This window comes from Kogia breviceps (assembly GCF_026419965.1).
Source record: "Kogia breviceps isolate mKogBre1 chromosome 20 unlocalized genomic scaffold, mKogBre1 haplotype 1 SUPER_20_unloc_1, whole genome shotgun sequence".
NCBI lineage: Eukaryota > Metazoa > Chordata > Mammalia > Artiodactyla > Physeteridae > Kogia > Kogia breviceps.
In genome coordinates this window covers 83913-90000 of record NW_026711560.1, presented here as the reverse complement: position 1 = coordinate 90000, position 6088 = coordinate 83913, and positions in this window count along the sequence as shown.

The following is a 6088-nucleotide window of genomic DNA, read 5'->3' as shown; positions in this document are numbered from 1 at the left end:
CGCACGCGCACGCGCACGCACGCGCACGCGCGGCCCCGCGCCGGACGCCCGGCCTTGGCGGGACCCTCCCCCGACTCAGAGGGGGGGAGGCGCGGGCCGCGGTAGGCAAAGAGCGGCGCCCGGCCCCACCGCGGGGCCGGCGCAGAGAACCCTCCCGCCGCGAAGGCGAGGGGCTCCGCCCACGTGCTCTGGCAGTCGCCAACACCGTGGCCACTGCACGCGCGGGAGGGGCAGCGGCTGGGGGGTCCGGTACCCCAAGGCTCCCTCTCGGATCGCTAGAGAAGGTTTCCTCACCGAGGGGGCGTCGTCCCCCCAACCCATCGTCTCCCCTTCGGGCCCGCCCACGGAGGCGCTCCACGAGCCGCCAAAGTCCACGACTGGGCGGGGTTTGGGAGAGGGGTCTGCGGTATGGGTAAGCACGAGGCCCAGAGGAGCGTTCGCGGCCACAGCCGGGGGCACAACCTCCGCCGCCCCCAGGCCCGTCCATCGGGGGCCCCGAGAGGAGGGAGCACGCCCGAGAGGGGCGGAAAGACCCCCTTCTCTCACAGGCCCCGGCCCAACGCGCTCGCCACCCACGCCCGCGTGCGACCCCCTCCCCCCCGACCGCCACAAACACACACACACGTGGGGGGGGAGGGTGGGCACACGCGGACGCTCGCCTGGCCCGAGTCAGTCCCCCCGTGCCACAGCAACACCGTGGGAGGACGACCGCGACGAGGCGGCCCCTGTTTCCCCCAACCGAGGGAGGGAAAACAGAGGCACGCCTCCCTTACCGTCTCGACCCCCCCAAGAGAGCCACTCACGGGACGCACCACCGCGGCGGCGGGGACCCCGAGGAGCACGCTGGGAGAAGGGAACGACACCACCGCTCGGCCTCGGGCACCTGAGGGACGACCTGGAGCGCTCCAGGGGCACCACAGAGGATCGAACGAGGCACGCTCACGCGCCGGCAGGGGCGCGCGGCGCAGCGGCGGGACGGCACCCCCCCACCAACGCGGGGAGGACCGCCCACGGGGGCAACACGCCAAGGAGGCGAAGCGAGAGCGTCTGCTGCGTCCGAGGACCACGGCCCCGCCACCCACGCCGTGAGGCAGGGGGCGGGAGGCCGAAGGTCAGGGCCGGGGACCACCACCCCTGCCCTTCCCCACACCCCTCGACAGGCCGGGAGAGCGTGAGGAGAGAGGCGGGGAGGCCCGCGGACAGAACGAGAAGAGCGGTCCCGTTCGCCAAGAACGTCCGTCCCTCGTCTGGCGCGACCTTAAGGCCCGGCCCAGGAGAGCGCGACATCACCACATCGATCAGTCATGCCAGAGAGCCAGGGACCACCCGGCCCCGAAGGGGAGGGGCACACACAGCGAGGACCATCACCAGAGGAGCCTGCTTCGGCCTCACCGGCGGCACCCCAAACCCCCTCTTTCTTTTTTTTTTTTTTTTTTTCCTCTCAGGCAAAAGTGGCCGACGACCCCGCGAGTGAGGAGAACGCCTGACACGTGGCACGGAGCCTGCGGGGTGGGGTCGTCGTCTCAGCCACCACCGGGTGCCTGCGGCGGGGAGGGGAGTCACACGGGGTAGAAGACCCAACGCCCCGCCGCCCCGCCGCCCTCGGGTGAGCCAGAGACCGGAGGCGGCACCGCGGGTCGGGTCAGCCGGACGCACACACGAGAGCCGGCGCGCAGGCCCAGGCGGGCGGCTCAAGTGGCGAGGGTCGGCTCGGCCACCAGACGGCGATCCAAAGCCCAGAACCCTGCGCGCGTCCAGACTCCCAAAGTCCTCAGCGACAGACGCCAGAGAAGACCGTGTCAGCACCTATCTGGTGGCAAAAAAGGCCCATTTCGGGCGAAAAAAATCACGGCGCCCGGCAGCGGGGCCCACGCACGCGTCGCAGGGGGGGTCCCCGGGACCTCGGTCCGGCCGCCTGTCCCCAACACTTCCCCATCCACACCAGCCCCGGAGCTCTCGGGGCCATCTGGTCGACCCGAGGAGCTTGGGGGGAGTGGGGGGGGGGGGTGGGGGGGGGAGGGGGGGCGGGCCAAGCGGGGCGGGCAAACGTGGGAGAGGGCCGCGAGCCGGGTCGCCCTCCCCGGTTCACCCGCACGGGCAGGTACCGGTCCCTCCGAGTCTCCGGGCCAAGACTTGGTGAAAGGAAAAGAAATATCTCACTCGGCCGTCTCCGACGAGCGGGCCCCACGGGGGACCGCGCCCGGGCCCGGGCCGCCCTATCCGGGCCACCCAGGACGGCTCGGGCGGGCCGGTCCCCACCCCCACCCCGGCCGGGACTCGCGGCGGGTGGAGGAGAGGGGGCGGGGGAGGGAGGGTGAGAAAAAACTCAAAGTCCGCCGACCAGGACCCCCCGTGGGCACGCTGAAGGGCCGGGTGCGCCCTCCCCGGCCACCCGCGCGAGCAAGGCCCGGTCCGTCCACGTCCACGGACCCAGGGGCACTTGGAAACATTTTGCCCCGGGAGGCGCCTCCCAGGCGACCAGAGCCCACGAGGGAGGGACCGCACCCGGGCCCGGGCCCGGGCCCGGGCCGGTCTCTCCGGGTCACCCCTCGCGGCCCAGGCCGGTCCCCACCTCCCGAGTCCGACTCGGCCAAACATCGGTGAGAAAGAATCCGACCACCGGGAGGGGCCCCACGCGCGCCCGCCACCGAGCCCGTCGCGCCCGCCACCGGCCTAACCTAAACGCACGGGCCCGGGCCGGTCCCCCACCTTCCGGAGCGGGGCGCTGTGGGGACCGCGGAAGAGAGGAAGGGAGGGTGGGGGGGTCGGGGAATGAACGCTCCAAAGGGTGAGCCAGGAGAAAGCCCGACCGACCGCCCATCCGCAGGCGCTCCGGAGGGCGCGGAAGACCCTCTCCCTTCCCACCGCGGCGGCCCGGCCCAGGTCGTGTCGGGTGGCCGGGTCGGTCCCCGCGGCCGGAGGGGAGCGGACGGATGCTGGTCGACCGGGCCAGGCGGTCCCCCAGAGCGGCTCGAGAGCGCGGCGACGGTCACACCCTCATAGACCTGCACGCCCAATCTCAAGCGACAGCAGGAGGCGCCCACGCCTGGGCGCCACCGGGACAGTGGCCACCAGCGTCGCCTGGCTGCCGGAACTCTGCCTCGGGCCCGGCGGCCGACTCACAGCCCTCACGAAGGTCGCCGAAGCTCCAGAGACAAGGGACAATATAAAAGCGGCCGCCAGGTGGCTCCCGACAACCGGCTCCAACGTCCCCGGGCCGGATCCCTGTCGCCGGCCGGCCACCGAGGACGCGGCGGCAGCGCCGGGCCGCCCAAACGCCCGAGCTCAGCCCGGGACGAGGCGGCGGGCGTCTGGCGCGGCGGCCCCGTGTCGTCCATCTCGGAGCTAGCTCCCCGGTCGGCACGACACGACACGGTGCGACCCGGGCAGCAGACGGGGGTGGGGGGGTGGGGGGCGGGGGAAGCCGGGGAGATGTCGCCGGGAGGCTGTCTCGGAGGAGACGCGCTCCCCAACGCGATTCCTGGGCGGGGGGAAATCCCGCGGAGACGCCGGCGGGGCCCGGGGCGCCCGGCACGGGTTGCCCAGAGGGGCACGAGCAAGATCCCCGGCTGCCCGGACGGGGGGGGGGGGAGGGAGGGAGGGAGGGAGGGAGGGAGGGAGGGAGGGAGGGAGAGAGGGAAGGAGGGAGGGACGGATGGAGGGACGGAGGGACGGAGGGACGGATGTAAGGACGGAGGGACGGACGGAGGGAGGGAGGGAGGGAGAGAGAGAGGGACGGAAGTCGGGGACTGGCAAACCGAAACCAGGCAAGCGCTCAGGGAACAACGCAGGAATTCGTCCAAAGACAACACATCGGTGCTGCGAGGGTGGGGAAAATGCACTTGCGGTCACGAGAACATGGATTTCATAACGGACTGACCACGATCCATCACGGGCCGGGCGGGGGTGGGGGGGGTGGGGGCGGGTGAGGCGGGGGTTGGGGGAATGCGGGCGGCTGGGGGGGAGGGGGCGAGGGTGGAGTCAATAGCCATCCACTAAAGAAACTGAGTTCCGGTACGTCGACACAAGGCAACACTCTGAGTGCGAGTGTGTGTGAGCGTGTGTGTGCGTGTGCGTGCGTGCGTGTGTGTGTGGAGTGCGGTGAGTACTGACAGCGAACCGTAGTCCCACCAGGACCACACCAAACCATACCAACCAAGAAGTCAAGCTGTAGAACTTCTCTGGCCTTTAAAACAAAGAGAAAAGCGTGCACGTATCGCATACGTACACACATTACGTACGCTTGTGGCATACGTATACGTGGACGTGGACGTATAAAGGCCTAGGACAAGCCCAAGCACATCCCGTCAGGGGAGCCTATCCAAAACAGACCAAGACCTCACACAATTCAGCCTCCAGAAAACAAGCGACCCAGTGAGAAAAGTGGGCAGGAGGCCAGAACAGAACATTTTCATTAGAGAAAAAAAAGAAGAAGAGAAAAAAAGAAAAAAAGAAAAAAGAAAGAAAGAAAGAACACAACTTTCTTAGTAAAAACCAAACAAACAAAACACAACAACAAAACAAACAGAAATAAAACAGAAAACCTCTTTTAGTGAAAGAATCCAACGGGGCAACGAAAAAAGCGCACACACGCATCTCTCTGGACGAAGATATTCGGACAGGCACAGGATCTGGAGTTGCGACAGCAAGTTCGTACAAGCAGAAAAAGTGCCTCCTTCCTCCCGATCCAACACGTATTTTTCAAGCTGAGAGAGACCACCACCACCGTGGCACGCCGGAGGGAGGACTCAGAGATGTCACCCGGCGGGTGAGAGAACGGCTCTCCGACAAAAGACAGCAGTATGGAAAACAGAAAGGAAGTCCCTCAAAACACTGCACAGAAAACTACCATGCGACCCAGCAACTCCACTAAGTGCCCACGGAGGGGGTAAAGACGACATGTACATGTCTATCTGTACCAACACCTGTAACGATGTAGAGATAGGTACGGACGCACTGTTAGCGCTCTCTGTGCCCGTACGTCTATATCTATGAGAGAAGGACCGGGTGGGGGGTGGGGGGTGGGGGGTGGGGGTGCGGAGAGAGAAGTGAGACAAAGAGTGGACAGTCACGTGAGTGCAGTAGGTAAGGAAGATTAAGACGACAAACAAACTCCCAACAGTGGTCCTGTAAGTCAACCATCAAGATTTCGATATCATGATGTCATCAAGCACCAACCCTTCTGAAGGGACACAGCGACACACAGGGCTCACTTGGCAGGGCAGTTCAGGACCCTAAAATGACCGTGAAAGGTGAAGCTCGAAAAAGCAATCTTGTTCATCCACGGGGGGAAAATACCGTTCTCCCACGACATTCAAAAATCCTATCAGGGGGCTTCCCTGGTGGCGCAGTGGTTGAGAGTCCGCCTGCCGATGCAGGGGACACGGGTTCGTGCCCTGGTCCGGGAAGATCCCACATGCCGCGGAGCGGCTGGGCCCGTGAGCCATGGCCGCTGGGCCTGCGCGTCCGGAGCCTGTGCTCCGCAATGGGAGAGGCCACAACAGTGAGAGGCCCGCGTACCACAAAAAAAAAAAAAAAAAAAAAAAAAAAAAAAAAAATCCTATCAAAACATTTTAAAACTCTCTTACTCGCTCACCATTTAAAAGGTAGAGAAATAAAAAGAGAGCCAAAGTACGATTTATTGAGTGGTGGACCGTCAAAGAAAGCATGCCATGAAAGCCTCCGATTCATTTTGGAAGGTCCTAGGAACAGCAATCTTCAACATTGCTCTCCTGCCTGCCTTCTTGGCGTGGTATCTTTTCTACATCTGGATAAGCAGTCCTAGGTTTTGTGTGTTTGCTTGTTATTCCCCTAACTGAAGATCAGCCTCCAACACGATAACCCTTTGTGCCCTCTGGGTCCTGAACTCTCTTCTCTGGAAGTGCTTTTCTGAATGGGAACGGTTTCACCAACGTCATCGCCTGGAGACATCTTCAGCCTGTCCTCCCCCCACCCGCACCCCCGCCCGCCCCCCACCCTCTTCCTCCTCCTCCTCCTCCTCCTCCTCCTCCTCCTCCTCCTCCTCCTCCCCTTCCTCCTCCTCCTTTTTTTTCTTTGTTTTCTTCAGCTCTCCTTGCGCTGGTCTCTC